Source organism: Camelus ferus, chromosome 1 (assembly GCF_009834535.1).
Source record: "Camelus ferus isolate YT-003-E chromosome 1, BCGSAC_Cfer_1.0, whole genome shotgun sequence".
Classification (NCBI taxonomy): domain Eukaryota; kingdom Metazoa; phylum Chordata; class Mammalia; order Artiodactyla; family Camelidae; genus Camelus; species Camelus ferus.
In genome coordinates this window covers 25,900,279-25,917,519 of record NC_045696.1, presented here as the reverse complement: position 1 = coordinate 25,917,519, position 17,241 = coordinate 25,900,279, and the positions used below count along the sequence as shown (strand labels likewise).

General features: G+C 34.6%; 1 protein-coding gene across 5 annotated transcripts in view; it reads right to left on the bottom strand.

The window, feature by feature from the left end:
• ROBO2 (roundabout guidance receptor 2) overlaps nt 1-17,241 on the bottom strand; it is a 1,149,410-nt gene that overhangs the window by 549,329 nt on the left and 582,840 nt on the right. The gene's annotated exons all lie outside the window — the stretch shown is intronic.

Below are 17,241 nucleotides of genomic sequence, written 5' to 3'. Positions count from 1 at the left end.
GAATCCCGGAGAGGGGAGGAGGAGGGGAAGGGGTGGCATCCCCTCGTTCTGTTACTCAGTTGCCTTATGACCCCTCAAAGACAAGTTTGACGTGGGATTGTGGGATGCCAGGGAGTTCAGCTGACAACGCTTAGGATGGAGAGAGGGGATCAGGGAGCTTGGGCGGTACCCGAAGTCCTTACCCTCCAGAGACTAGTACTTCTGAAAGGAAATGCGGAAAATACAGGGATTGGGGAAAGCTGAAAACCCAACTGAGCTAACAGAAGCTCAAAAACAGCCGAATCCCAGCCCAAAGATGACAAAAATCCTGAATATTAAGGCAGAACCCACCAACTGAATGCCATTCAGGACTGGGGATGATTAACGAAGGCCAAGTTAGATCACAGGGATGCTAGTGTCTGGGGTGCCGCCGGTGTGACCGGTGTGGCCGGGCCCACGTGTGATCACAGGCTCACTGGTAGCTGTTTGATGCTTGTTCGGATGATTACAAGGCGGGTTATGAGGACTCACGCAGGTTCCGAGCCGAGCTAAAAGCTCGATGGTGAGCCTTTAGTTCCCCCTACTGGAAAATATTAGAAAAGATTCTTTTCGTTTGTGGCCTTGTGAAGCAGTTTGAAGAAGAGCCTTTGTTTGGTGGTACATTTCGGTGTTAAACCACTTAACTTAGCTCTTCCTTGCCTATTATGGACGTGATACTGCGTGGTTCAAAAAAATGGTCAGTGGCACTCAAGTAATTAGGAGAGTTTTTAATGGCACCTCTTCATGCTTGAAAATTGTGGTAATGAAATAGTCTTGAAAAAAAATAAAACATGCCACTCTTCTTGTGAAGCATTAAAAGTAATTTCAGCACATTTGTGATCTACATTATTTAGTTGTTTAAAAAAAAATGTTTCAGTGTGCTGAAGTTAAATCACTTGAATTCCCAGAGTAATGATTCTGAATGTATTATTCTTTTACCACTCTGTGGGGAAAAAAAATGACTAAATTTCACATGATTTTTTCCCCCAAAGGGCCAAGTCTAACTTAGGTTATGGTGGTCATGGTAAACCCCAAATTTCATTGAATTAACATCTCTCTTGGCTATCTTTAATACTGCTAAATACTTGGTAAATCTTTAAAATTTCCATTTTAAACATTCTGACTAGGTTTAGAGTAGGGATTACAAAGTCTACTTCATTTTTCTAAATAATGTACCACCATCACCACCTCCCACTCCAAGTCTCTATCTCAGTCAGATTTCCTTACATGGGTACAATAAGAAATATTCTGAAAGGAAAAGTTTCCCTAATAATAATGCAGAAATTAACAAATCATAAAGACTTAAAGCACTTTAATTTTAAGATAGATCTCAGAAAGGAAGATATTGGAACATTTCATCTGGAAGAACTTTCTCATGGCAATTCATTTATTGATAGGCAAAAGATAGATTCGACCTCATATTTGTTAGATTCACCATCTACAGATGCCTTTTCTTAGGTGAGCTATACAATCAGAGGCAGAAAGCGTGGGTGTAGGGTGTGTGTGGGAAACAGGGAGTTAGGTTAGAGGAGAATGACCTAGCAATTGCTGTTGTCCTCTAGGGCAGAAAAATGTTGCTTCATATCTCACAGAAAGGCGTCCTAGTATAGAGTATGACAAATGGCCTCATACAGAGAAAAGGTTTATTTAATAGACATGTCTTTGGTTATATTTATTTGACATTTTGGGCCAAGCATCATCGTTTTGCATTCATGCTTTACCCACTAAAACTGACAAAGCAGACGAGTGATTTCAGTCTGGTGCCACCTTTTTGCCATATATTACCTACATTATGTGATAATATCTATGACAAAGGAATTTGGGGGTCTATGTTTTCTGTTTGTCTTGAGGGTATGTTCATAAATGATGTTTAAAAAAGAGTACTTTGTCAGTATCTCATTTGCTACAAAATGTGAGCAAGGAAAATTGATGGCTTTACATATAAGAATCTCATACCAAGTGATGTCAAGATTATGACCAGAACTCTCACACTAACAGTTACTATTAGAGTCTACAGACAGAATTGTAATATGAACAACAGTGAGTCCGAGGGGAACAAAGACACCACCTTCTGGGAGGTTTGATAAAGTCTGTATTAGAGAAAAGTTTGTATTTCAATTAAATTTAACACACTTTTAGTGAGCATTGTCTATGGAAGAAATGGATTTCTCACTCCAAGTTTTTCTAAAAAGAAAATCTTTTAAAAACCTGAACATTCTAGTAGAAGTTGGAAATCAATTTTATCAGTGCTTTAGCTAAGAAAATTTCTTTTAGATTTTCATTAAGACAAAGCTAGAAATGGCTTAGAACAATGAACCCCTCCACCAAATCAGAAGGTTTAAGATACAGAAAATTAAATGGGCACACGTGCCTTCAATATCTTTCCAAATACCAGTTGTTTTTCCTTCTCCAAACAAGCAGCTGAACAGAGAAATGTACATGGAAATCTAGGCTCCTTTTATGTAAAACTTGGAATGGTATTATTATGTGCTCAAAATGTTCCTACCAGATAAATATATATTTTAATACACCTAAAGACAACTGTGTGTCAGAGACTATAATCAACCCTAATTTGGGTAAGGTGATCAAATGGCCTCTGTGACTGCACTTCTGAGTTGACATTCCTGGAGAACCACAAAATACTTATCTGAAGGCAGTCTGTACAATATAAGATATAAAATATTAAATATTTCTTGTCAGTATCATATTCCCCAAGGATGTGGTATAATTTGAAAAAAAAAATTCCTTTTTTTTTTTTTACTCTCTCTAACATACTATCATTATAGTTGCAAGGTGATATACATAGGCAAATCAACTGATCCATGATAAAAAAAAAAGTTAGCATCTACTACAATGTGGTGAACACTTGCTATATGTCAGGAATTGTTCAAGTTTTTAAAACTTCATTATATCATTTAAATCCTGTAAGAGCCTTATGTGGTCGATATTATTCCCATTGTAAAGGTGAGAAAACTGAAGGTTAGATATCTAACCCAAATTAATAAAAAATGCACTTTACCTTTGAATCCAGATATCTCTACAAAATCTATGCTCCTAACTGTTAGACTATGCTTCTCTGATCTGGATTGTTTTAAAAAACATCTTCCACATTATAGACATACTGAAACACCCTAATAAATTGCTTTGATTGATCAAAGATCTAGTACACCAAAACATACAGAAATACATGATCGGTTCTTGTTTCCAAAACTGAACAATCGTTTTACAGCCAAAAGCCCATCATCAGTTATCAGTTCAGTTTGAATTTTTCTGTATAAGATTGTCTTACCACACTATACAGAAACACCACATTTAGATGAAATGTATGGGTTATTATCTACAAAAGGACACAGGACAATTAAAATAAGTGAAGCGTTAAAAATCCAGATCAGAGAAGGATGACTCATTTGCTCTTAGGTTATTTTTTTATTAGGTTCCAACTTGTTTCAAAATGATTTGAGGGAGCCAAGATAAATTGCATATTGTTCTTCTGAAATATGTTCTGATTTCAATCAGTTCATTTTCAAGTATTCACTAATATTTCTCTGCATGTAGTAAGTCTGCCTATCTGTGTATCTATCTATGATTAGTAATTTTGGTACATTACATGGAGCTATTAAAATATTCCAATTTTATAGGGATCTGAGATTTATGTTGACTGAAATGTAGCAATATTTCACATAAAGTGTTTTCTGCCAAATATCATCACTCGTGGTCAAGAAGGGTTTTTTTAGAATTAAAACCAATTTGGAAAAAAATTTATATCTTGATTGAAAAGTTCAGTGATACTTTCAAATTTAACATAGCTTTTGAATAAATAAAATATAGAGTAAGTAAGAAATAATATCAGGGCATAATTTCTTAGGGCGTATACCTTAAAATTGGGAATTTAAAAAAACTCTAGCGTTCACTGAGATTTTTATCTCCATAATGTCAGGCTTCCTCATTCTGAGGTTGTCCATTTTCCCCCTCCCTTCATTTAAGTAATCTGTGAAACCTCAACGTTGGCTGTAAATTAAAAAGTAGCTCTTTGGTGGGGAAGATAACCTCTCATCTAGATTAGGAAAGTATTTTTAAAATAAGCAAAACTGTCAATCTTACAAAGATACAAATTATTTAGAGGTGCAACTCTACGTTTGCAGCCTCTGTTCATGACAGGCTAGGCTTCCTATCTGAGCATGGTCTCTGCTCATTATTCTATCATCTCTAAAGCTCTCGAGTTCTTATTTTAGTACACAGCCTAATTTCAATGATGTTAAATAATACATTTTTTGCTATTTTTACAGCACAACATCATGAACCCAAGGAAATCCCTTTGATTTTTTGCCAAACTATTCCAAGTCCATCTGCTCCAATCTGGGCTTTGTATAATTGAATTTTAGCAACACATAATTGTAATCCTTATAGGATATGGATTTTTTTTTAATCCAAAACAGAATTTTTGTTGTTCTTAAGAAGAAGGGATTGTCAAAGACTTAGGGAAAGATTCATCAGAACTCCGGGTACCAAATTTTTACAGCTATCCACTCACTGAATTGGCTTTTAGACTATTTAGTAATGGATTCTTCAAATTCGAAAGAAGTTTCTTATTCTCCCTTACAATCATATCATGGAATTAATCCAAGGGCCAATGTAATCCAATTGAACTGCCTATGGTTCTGTCATATATAAAAACTAATCTGGGAGCAGATCCTGATTTTCTTCCAATATCCAAATTATCTTATTTCTGCCTAATAAAATAACTTCTGACTGCCTGTGGAGTACTTGAAGTCCTTTTACAAAGAATACTAAGTTTTTAGTTGCTAGAAGCCAGCAGGGAGTCTGGGTAATATAATTTTGCTTTAAAAAGTTAGAGATATAAATACACATTCTCTTGGTAAAGTGATAAAGTGAAATATATGGAAGAAATTGTCATGTTCCAATTTAGAAACAAACCTGCAAATGAAGAAATAATATGACATATAAACTATTTCATATCAAAATATTTCAGTCTGGATGAAAAGTCTCTGCTAAGCAGTTTCTACTGATTAATTTCTTATTTAGCAAAAAACAGTGTAGGAGTAAGTGATTTTTTGTTCTCTGAGTAATTTCAGCTTTTCCATTATATACTAATACTAATGCAAAAGAATCAAAAATCAAAGAGTTAAGATTGAAAAACGCTAGTGCAGTTTTTGACATAATGAAACAAATTGTATGGTCCTCCTAACACACTGGCTTGATTTTATTTTTAATATACTTTCTTTATTTTCAATGACTAGCTCTTTATACATAGTAGGAATATAAAACTTAAATTTGTTTACATTGTGTCTAAGACACATTGAGCATCTAAATTAATTTATAGTTTTTAACAGTGAGAGAAAAGTTTCATCAAATCTCTGTTCTTTATTGCCTCATTTTCTGGAGACTACTTATCTATGATCTTTTCCTTTGGTGATCTGGCAAATATGAGTGTTTGAGGAACTGATTGCTGTAGACAGGGTCAATGAAAATTATGCAGCATGATGAGCATTGAGAGATTTTTTTTTTCCAATCTTATCTCTACAGCTGGCTTAAGTCCAGGTTACTATTTACTTATTATTTTATTTCTCCCTTCCCCACTTCCCACCAAACACACACATTAAATAGATATTATATCACAAAGCTAGAGGAACATTTACAGGAGTTGTGGGAGTCTATTTTCCATCCTTGCTTCTGAATCATGTTTAAATTATCAAAAAAGAGATTAAAACATTTTAAGACTTCTAAGTATTTTAGAATATTCTTAAGTAAACCATTCACTTGTTATTGGGAAAAGTTTAGCTTCTCCAATCTAACTGTGAAGTAGCATTTCTACTTACTATTATCTCTGGGAGGAGAAGGAATGGTGAATGAGTGCCTAATTGAGGAAACTATAGAGCATGCTGGCTACAAGCCAGAGCTCTGGAACAAGCAGATCTGGGTTCTAATCTGGTTCTACTACTTGCACTGTAATGTTAACAATTGCCTTAGCAATAAAACAAAGATGAAAATAGTGCCTACTCAGAAGGGTATATGAATGATGCTTTGAAAGAATATCATAATTGGTTTCCAACACTTAGAGTGCTTGGAGTGTACTGATGAATCTCCATATAGTGGCAGAGACAATGCTGTATGTTAACCCTGAATCATTTTCTGTCTTTCTTCCACAAAGAGGGTGGCTAAATTTCCTAGCCTCCCTTGCAGGTAGGTTAGATCATGTGACTGAGATGTGGCCAGTGATATGCAGGCACTTCTGAGACTGGCCTCTAAGAGACCTCCCACAGCACCCCAGGCACTCTAACTATTCTATCATTCATTGGATGGTCAAACCCTGTGGAAAAAAGCAAGCCACCAGATGGAATAAATGAGTCCCAGAATGAGTGTGGAGAGCAAATGATCTCACTCTCTCCCAAATGCTTTATGCTGATTTGAGCAAATAACTTGTAATGTGTTAAATTATTAAAGTTTTAGTATTCTTTGTTTTCGCACTTAGGCTATTCTGACAAATGTAATAAGCTGCTTTGAATATTGCCTAAAGTTTAAATGGAAATGTGGTGATATATTTCTTTCCAGGACATTGAACCATGACTAATATAAAAATAACTAACTTTTAAAAACAATGACTATGTGGGAAGCGCTGCAGTAAGTCTTTTGTATTGATTGTCTTATTTAATTACCACAAAGCGTAGGACAATGGTATTATTTTTAGCCCCATCGTTCAGAGTAGTTAAGGAAAGTTCAAATTAATGAAGAAACTTTGAAAGTGTCATAATTTGAGCTGAGACTCATACCTAGTTTCAACAAAGCCTATGGTATCACCCAGGACAGACTAGATTTTTTTTCATAAGGTGCATTTTTAGATACTTTTGTCCTAATCAGTTCCCCATGGAATTTAATACCAGAGATACTGTACATGTGCTTATGCACCGTATGTATGTGTGTACTTTATGCATAAAAAGAGTAAGAATTTTTTGCCCCCCAAAGCAATTCCACATCACTGCTATTAAGAATGCATATTCTACAAATACAGACAATTTCTGAGTCTCAAGCAATGAGGGTTATTTCTTGCTATTTTGTGAGTCTGTCGGAGACTGCGTCATCCTCACTCCAGAATCTAGGTTGCTGGAGCACTCACTTTCTGAACAAACAGAAAAGCAGAATATGGCTTTAAATTCTCTGGCTGGAAACAAATTACACTATTTGTTATATTTTATTGCCAAAGCAAGACACAACACCCACCACACTCCCCCTTCATGGATGAGAGGAAGCTGGCAATATTTGTTGATCAGCCGTATTTACCATTCCCCATATCCACCTCCTGCAGAGGTCCCCCTGCTTTTGGAAGAAATTAAGTTCGTTCTGGCAACATACAGGTTGTCGCAGGCTACAGAGAAGCTCTGACTTATTATTCCGTGTTTTGGTACTGGGTTGAGTAGTTCATGTCCATCCAGAACCTCAGAACGTGTGCTTGCTTGGAAGTAGGGTCTTCGCACATTTAGTCAAGTTAAGGCGAGTTCATACTGGATTAGGTTGGACCCTAATCCAATGGCTAGGGTCCTTAAAAGAAGAGGGAAATTTGGATGCAGACATGGAAATCAAAGCGAGAAGACAGCTATGTGAAGACGGTTGCAGAGATAGGAGTTATGCTGTGTACACCAAGGAATGCCTGAAGCCACCAGACCCTGAAAGAAGCCAGAAAGGATTCTCCCCTAGAACCTTCAGAGCATGGCCTGCCAACACCTTGATTTTCTAGCCTCTAGAGCCTTGAAAGAACAAATTTCTGGTTTTTTTAGGCCACCAAATTTGTGGTACTTGTTATGGCATCCCTAAGAAATTAATACAGCCACTTCAAGTTTTAATAAATTTAAAACGAGAAAATAAATTTTCATTTATTAAAAGCCAAGTAGATGAATGATAAATTAGTAGAAACCTTGGAAAATAATGATAATATGCATTCTAAATCTATTCAAATAAAGTTTATCTCATACATATAACATACACAAGTAGACACAATGTGTATCTAAATACAAAGAAAACTGAAGAGCAAGAAAAAAATTTTTTAAAGTTTAAAGATCCATTCTACAATTTCAGAATGAAGTGGTGTCTTTAAGATCATCTATTATCTTATTATATAACTCAAAGATAGAAGGCCAAATTATAATTAATAATAAACACGTTACCTTATTCATAAATTAGTCTTTTTAAATTTATGTTAATTTAACTCAGAATTTCAGAATTTAGATACTGTCTTTTGTTAATTATTATTGCAGCTGACAGTGATTTCTGATTAAAAGTTAATTGTATACATATTAACATTTAGAAATTTTTGTATGATTAAAATCATATCAAAATTTTAAAATAACCCTGTATTATAAAATGTTAGAATGAATACTAATAACTATCAACTGTATGTGGAAATACTAAATAAAAATATTTGGTACTGTTCTTATTGATGTTTATTACAGAACGCCTCTTGCAAAGTGTAGTAAAGGTTATCACAGAACCAGATTTACATAACTGCCTATGGCAGTAAATAGGAGACTAAGTCGTTTCCTCTGCTGATTTAGTTAGTCTTAGAAAGAAGGCTTAACTCTCATCTTTACAGACTTTTTGTTTCAAAATAAAAAAAAGCATTAGCCAAACCCCAATTTCTATGTCATTAGTCCATTTCTTACATTGGTTTTCTTCTATATTCAATTTTTTAAAAATCCAAAAACTAAAATACTCTCTATACTTAGAAGCTCCCCAAATATGACTTCTTGGCAACTTTTTCACAAGTACATTAGCCCCGACAGGAGCCAGCCAATCACCATAATCATTAACAGGTAGCAACACACACATACATACACACACTGATGCTGGACCTCTTACATCAAGTGGATGGAACACTGTCTCATCAGTCTGTTAACTCTCAATCTAAAGCAGCATCCATAATAAAAATGGGAACATCATAAGCTGTATTTATCTAGGGAAACATACATGAAATGAAGACCAACATCTGTACCAAATTCATAAATAAACATGCTATTTATCAATGATATTTTGCACTGCACTCAGTCCTATGTGTTGCATCAAAACCTCAGTGTGAAAGAGAGATGCTAAAAAGAAGAAAGAAATTTTCGAATGTCTTATTGACACCAGAGTAGGAAAACAGAGATGTTAGATATTAGAAGATTTTGAAAGAAGGAAAATAATCCACAAGTATTCAGTCCCCTGCATAGTAGCATGGAGCCAGAGTTGGAGGTGAGAAGCCTCAGATGCACAGAACTAGAATAAAAGTAGACAAGAGATGTCAGGTGGTTTTGCAAAGTTTTGGAGGACTTAGATCAGAGACAAAGAAAAGACTATTCCATTATGAACAACAAAAAATTGAGGCTCTGATAAGTTCAGTAACTTTAACAAAAGAGCACACAAATAAATAAGAGTGCTGAGACCTGATTGACATCCATCTCATTTCCATTAAACTGTGTTAACAAATTTAATGTTAGTCATTACTTTCTGGCTATAGAGACGATGTCTCCAACATTTTTAACTTGAGGAAAGCATTGGCAATGAATGAACTAAGATTTCAGGAGCAGTTCCTTGTTTATTTGCCTCAGTTACGAAAAGGAGTAAGGAAATGAAGCAGAAGAAAAGGAAAACAAAGGTGGGAGGACTGAGAAGCAGGCAGGTAAGGAAGGAGAGAGGAGTAATCACAATAAGCTTGGTTTCACTAAAACAAAAGCTAGAGAAAGCCATCTGGTTCAGTATTCTTTGGGTTTCTAATTTCTCTTTGGAGCTCTGATCAAGTATTCTTTCTGATTTCTTTCTACCCAGTTGGCTTTTGTCTTGTAAGGAAACTGAGATGTGGCCTCATTTGTTCACACTATGGAACTTTGAACAGCTTAGTCATAATTTTTCCCTCCACTTAATTAAATAAGCCAAGTGGGCTGGAGAGTAGTACTTGACTAATACCCTCACTAGGATTCTGAGTTTGACCCTACGTGGTCCTTAAGCTGGCTCTCCATGCTTAGAGCACTGTACTGACTGCTACAGTTTCAAACAGTACCGTGCTGACAGAAGTAGAACAAAGATTGTTTTTGACAGTTCCTATCATAGGATGCTGAAAGAGTTAAAGCAACTTAGTGACTGCATGTAGCAATGTCCTACTCATAATTTGGTTTAACATGTATTGTCCAATTCACTTTTGCTGCTATATATGCTCTCTGGGGTGTCCAATCTAGAAATGGCTGTATATGCTTTTGCATGAACAGTAGTTGAGTGATTCAGTATCATCCCCTCTCATATACACAAAGCCATCCTCCTGGCAATGTCTCCTCCTGAGTGAGTGTTGGGGCCATCAGCCTAACAAGAGACCTAACTGCATTAGGGGCTTCAGAGTGATTCTTCTGACCAGTTTCCCACAGACTGAGATTTCTTTTTGTAGTATGATGTTGTCATCACTATTGTCATCAGAAGACGTGTAAGAGGATTGTTAACATTATTGTTTGTCAGACTTCTATATTAATTTTCCTTGAAATAGTATTGTCTCAACTGAGAAATAGAATTATATTTTGCCTTGTCTCCAGAAATGCTTTTAAATTAGAATTGATGTTTGAGCTGCATGACTTTTCACTGCTGATGTAATTTGCTTTTTTATCTGAATGCTTGATAAGTAGCAGTATGACTCTATTCTTCTAGTTAAAAATCCATTAACCTCTCCCTTAAAAAGCTGTTGCTTTACAACAGGAGCATTTACATCAAAGACAAAACACTGAAATATATCATCTTTTTCAAAATGCCCGCACCTATTTCTGGATAGGTGTCCTAGAAGTGACAAGGTGCACCAGTCTGACGTAAAGAAGATTCAGGAAAAAATGATTCATTTGTTCAATTCACTCAACAAATTTTTATTAAGTGCTGTTACATGCCAGCCTAGAACAGGAATGTCTGCCTCATAAATACACATTGCTTTTCTGGATTTTAGTTCCTTCATCTGTAAAATGAGAGTTGGACAAGTGACTTCTAAAGACTGGTCTCCCTAAGAACAGACATTCTATTCTATGCTCATGTAGAAAGCATGGGTTTCAGCTCTTTTACAGCAATGATCGGGCCTGAGCCCTTTGCTAAAGGTAAAGAAATCATTGCCTCAAGTTTCAGATTCTGTGAAATAAAGTTACTTTGAAAGTTCTGCTATGAAGTGGTGTTTATTTTGGTAGTCCTCCATTGGCACATCTGGTCTAATCCATCATGCTGGTATCTATGTGAAGCAGTTGTTCTTTGGGGCCAAATGTAGACTGGAAAGTTATGACCATTCCTGGTAGCTGGTTCATCTCTGTTACATTATGTAAATACAATGTACCTGCCTTATTCTAATGTCACAACCCTCTACTAAAACAAAAAAGGATACTATCACCCCAATAGAAAATAGCTTATAATGATACAGATATGGATATCAATAAGGTCAAAGTTTATCTCTGGATGTTAAGTGTTCTATAGGGATTTCAGAAAGTTTTATTATTAAAAACCTATAGGACTGAAGGAAACCACACTAGGCTCTCAAGGTTAAAACAAGAGACAGAGACTTAAAACCAAGAATGTGTGCATATATACTTTGTAAAAGTCATTTGGAGATCTTCTTATGATGAACATTTAGTTCTGATTGCTCATGTGAGGTGGTTGTGGTGATCCTGGTGAAGGCAATTTTTAATATAAATAAATGGAAACAATGAGGTGCTCGCAGTAGAACTGTGTCTGCCTACAGATAGCATTGAAGCTGTTTCCTTATCAGATGCCACTTAAATAATAAAACTGTGTAAAACCTGAGCTGAAAGCAGCAACAAGGAAAATGCCTCTCAAGGAGTGAGGCAGAGATTTATGTGGGCATCTTCAGTAAGTGCTCCAGGGATCCCCACATGGTAATCCCCAAACACGAAGTCTGCAATACTTTCCATTAGCACCCTACCAACCAGCCCATTCTAAGACCCCTCAGCACAAATGATACCACCCAGGAGATTTTTTCCTAAGAGAGCTGTAAAGACTTTTCAAGTTGTTTGCATTACAAAAGAAATTCACTTAAATCAGGAATCTTTTGTCTAACCTTATGTCATCCCCTTTTATGTTCAGTTGGGAGCAATGTGTCTATTCTTTCAGAAACTTTTGTTAGTTATCATGTTAACTAAATTTCCAAGTCACTTCAGGCCATTACTTTGATTTTGCCCTTAGCAATAAATTTATATTTGAATTTGTTACACCAAGCCAACTGGAAAGCTTCCACGAATTTAATTACTGAGGTCACCTGGGACATGTTTTGATTATATTTTGTTTTCAAGACACAACATCATAATAGAATCCTAAAGAAAAAGAAAACAATTTTGGAGGAGTCTTATAAGCTGATTGCAGGGTTAAGCAATTACTTGTAAAGACAAGTCCAAAATAATAACTAAGAGTGGAATGCAAGTAACATTAATTGACCTAAAATACCTAATAACGGAAATTGAAAGAAATATTTTTTTCATTATTGTTAAATATTTTGTGTTAGAGGTTTATGGCCACTTCCTTTCCACATGACCATCACACATTCTAAAGGGAGGAGCTAGCCACCCTGTCTCCTGCTTTTTAAAGAAAGCACACTAAATTAATTTATTGTCAAAGGACAGACCCTCAGTCTTTTCTAAAAAGTCCAAGGAAAAAAATAAAAAATAAGAAAAGGTCAAACTACTGGTCACTTCTCTAATGTTTCAACGTCTTCACTTTATGGTACTCATATATTCCAAATCGTGTCTTTTTCTCCTCCAATATAGTATTACGTCACAAATTCAAAAGAAAGATGTGGATATTTGAAACAGTAGTTAACATAAGAAAATGCTCCAAAATGGTGATACCAAGATTCATGTTTATAAAAGCAAACTTCAAATTTCTTTTCCTTCCTCTTTTGCCTTATTATTATTAAAAATACAATCCATAACAACTGGTACGTATGGAGTCTCCATATCTCAAACCCTTAGTTCTTCCTCACAGGGCAGGACTCAGCATTTCCATCTCTTAGATGTTTCTCGAAATACAGTCAGTGTCTACAGATTCAACTCTAGCTTTTACTCTAAGTATATCACACTCTAAACACTGGATCGTAGTTTTACATGTGTTTATGTTAATGGTACACACAAATGATTCTGTAGCTGATATCACTCTCTGTTTTATTGATCCTTTTCCCTCTCCATCAGCTCCTCAAGCTGCCTGTTTTACTGCCTCATCTTCCAGTTTCTCTCAAGTGTCTACACTGAGATTAATACTCAGAACAATAAACACATAGGAACATCCCTGAGACTCAAACTTCCCTATCCTGTATCCGTTTCCATCTGATGCCCTCTTAATGATTTCTGAGGTAATAATTCCATCTCTGTGGAAATAGTCACACAATTTTCTGCCTCACTTAAATTCAGATATTTAACTGGGTAGGGACATGCTACTCTAATTAATAAAGTAGCATTTTGGAGCAATGTTGAGAACTTATCACAACTAAGTGAATCCATGTCAGTCTATGTGCTCCCTCTAGGCAGAACTGAACTGTGCGTATATTTGTCATAAGTGTATGTGATATACAGAGAATCTGAATTATTAGACCTGAAGAAAATGTCAAATTAAATACCACATTTTTGTACTTCAAGCAGTTATATTAAGGTGGCTAATTGTAAGTATAAAACATATTATATATATTCTTAATTTTCAAAAATAAAGATGAATCTTTTATTGTGTCATTTTATATATATTTATAATTTATGTATAATCAGAATATTATTAAAAACTACTTTGATTGTAGATATTATAGAGTACAGACTCATTAAAATAAGAAGCCAGTACTTTGCCATGAGAATTTCACTAGCATAGGCCGATTTTTAATTTTTTCTGTCTAGTTTATGTTTGAAAGAAATATTTTAAAATAATTCTATGTTGATAAGGGGGTAATTAAGTTTCTTTCCATGCCTGTCTCCTACGAGTCTGTATCCTTTCAATAGTGTCTAAATTCCTTGAACTCTAAGAATACTAAAACCTTTGACATACAAATGGTTATTAAAATTATGGTACATCACTACATTTCTTTATCCAATCATGATATATCTCAACAACTTTTGGCCTTTTGTGATTTTATTTTTTTTATCCACTATTTGATTTGCTTTCTAGTACTTTCCTAAAGAGAAAAAACAAGGATTTGCAAAAATATTAACTCTCAGGCTAGTCACAAAAGGACAGATACTCTAAGATTCCACTATGTAAGGTTTCTAGAGTATTCAGAATCATAGCGACAAAAAATAGAATTGTGGCTGCCAGGGCCTGAGGGAAGGAGAGATTGGGGAGTTATTATTTAATGAGTACAGTGTTTCAGTTTTGTAAATTAAAAAAGTTCTGGAGATGGGTGGTGATTGGTGATAGTTGCACAACAATGTGAATGTACTTAATACACTGAGCTGTACATTTAAAAATAGTTAAAATGGTAAATTTTATGTTTTGTCAAAATGATTTATTTTATGGTGTATTTTATATTTTACCATGACTAAAAATACTAATTTGTATGTTGTCTTTTAAAAGTAGCTCAACCACTGTTTACTACAGAAAATGATTAAAAACTAAAAAAGTATAAAGAGAAAATTCATACAACTCATGATCTCACCATTCAAGAAATAAACACTTTTTCCAAGTATTTCCATTTTTCTCCACATACTGCTTTATGGCTGCAAGCTTAATATTTATGATTTTGTATCCTGCTTTTCTTCCACTTAGTGTTGAAAAATAAAACTTTCCTGTGTCATTAAACCTATAAACATCATTTTATGTAGTTTGTGATATTATATAGTATGGATATACTACATTTACTTAATATTCTCTTATTATTGGACATTCAGTTTATTTTCAGAATTATTCTGGACATATTTCATAATATTCTTTGTTTTGTTTTATGAACAACACAGTCTGGAACATATTTTTCTATAAGCCATTGAGAACATTTTTCATTTCTTCATTAGAATATAAGTGTTTGCTTAAATAGATTGACTAGCTGACTCAAAGGACATGAACATTTTTAAGGTTTTTAATATGCATTGCAAAAATGTTTCTCAGAAAAACAGAAAACACTTCCACTCTCACCAGCTGTGAATAAGAGTGTCTATTTCACTAATGCTTTTATATATAGAAAGTTCTCCCCATCCAGATATTTGATAAATTATTCAGTTCTCAGTATTTACTGCTTTGTTTGTGGTTTTACTTTTACATTTAACTATAAAAATCAAGATGTATTTTCTATTTTAGTATAGAATGAGGTGAACATCTGAATTATTTTCCCCCAAACCCATCCAATTTTGATTTATTTGTAATTCTTCTTGTTATTACTATTTAAAAACATAAAGTTCCCTTTTAGTAGTTCCAACAATATATTGACAATGACAATTACCAGACACAATGATTTGCTTTATATTTGCTATGCTAAGCATTTTATATACAGGAACTTGGTGACGATCCTTTGGATTCTCGTTACCAAGTCCCCACTACCTTAAATCCCTTTACCAAATCAACCAGCTAGAAGTGGTAGAGTTGTGGTTCAAATCCAGATTTATCTGAATCTAGGACCCAAAGTCCTAAACTTCAAGAAGCAATGTAGAATCATCACTTTGAAGAAACCAACTGGTCTCTTTAGTCTTGTTTTTCAAAGTTTTCCACAAAATGTTGGAGCAAATGATTTCTTGCAAAGTTACAAATATTAGCAGATGAAAGGGTCACTCAAAAATCCTTTAGACTGAAAGAGATAAACTCTTGAAAAGTGCAAGGTCTGTTTGGACATTCCTGACTCTAGTTCACCCCCATGGGACATTTTCTCTTCTGGAATTCCTTTCTTTCTTTTCTGCTTACCTTCTCCCTTCCATTCCCTTCAAGGCCTATCTGCTCATGAGGAATTTCCTGAGGTCTTTATGTCAGAGATAACTCTCCCTCCTTTTTAATGCTTATTTTTGGGAGCACTCATTTGAAATTTATCCTGAGCTCTTTGAGGTTCTCACAGAGGACCACTGCTATGTCAGATCACTGATAGAACAAAGATGTTCAACTTTAGAAGGATGTCCTTGTTGGCTCAAAAATGCTCTAAGGCTCAAAAAGTCTTAGAGAATCTAGACTACTGATATCTGATCATGGGAAAGGATGCCCCTTGATTAGAGGCATGTGGGGCTGCTTTTTCTTCATAATCCAGAATGGCAGAATCAACTGTGACAACTGTTACCTGACTGGAGATACAGCCAGATTACCCTTACTTTCCTTATATTCTATTAATTTGTATTTTTAAGAAAATCTCTATTTTGAGTTTACACATGTTAGTAATAGAATACATTTAAAATATTGTTCTGAATTAAGAAGTCTTTCCCATATCATATATATCATGTTTATAACCTTTTCTATATGAAGGCAATATAAAGGGCTTCAGCTAGGTTATCACCATTCTATTCATATAAATAAATAAAAAACCAAATTATTAGAAATACAGCCTTATGCCCATAGTATTTTTGACTATTAATTAGAGTGCAAGTCAAGAAGAAACTGAAAAAAATATTTTAAAAAAATGGAATGCATCACATCTATTTAAAAATAATATTGAGCTCTTCAGATATATGTCCACAAAAAGTATTAAAATAAATAAAAGCATGCAGAGAGTATAATAAATACTATGAGAATCTTCAGGGGTTTATGTTTATTCCTGATATGTCTCATTTTTAAGTTTCCCTTTTCTTGTTAAGTAAATAATTTATATAAGAGGTCTAAAAGCCTTTTCAGGATAGGACAAAATGTTGTAAATGTTAAAAATTTCTCAATTTGTTTCAGCTTAAGCAACACTTGGGTACTTTTATTGAACTAATACTCTGGGATGATTGTGAAAGAAAACCATGGGCAATCTAATTCATATATACTTTATTTTCTTGGGTTGGTCTTAATAGCCATTGTATGTTATCCCTGATGGGGTCAAATAATCTTTTCATAAGTCAGTATTACCTCCCCCATCTATTTACTTTACCTTCCTTTTACATTAGAAGGTTTTCTGTTGTGGTTTTTTGTTTTTAACTCATTTCCTTTGAATGTAAAAGATGAAAGTTCATAGACACGAAGTCTGATTATTTTTCCACCTAACAGTTTTGAAATTAAATACAGATTCCAAGGCAATATTCTCACATTATAATAGCCATGCTTTGTTGGGTTTTGGTCTAATATGTT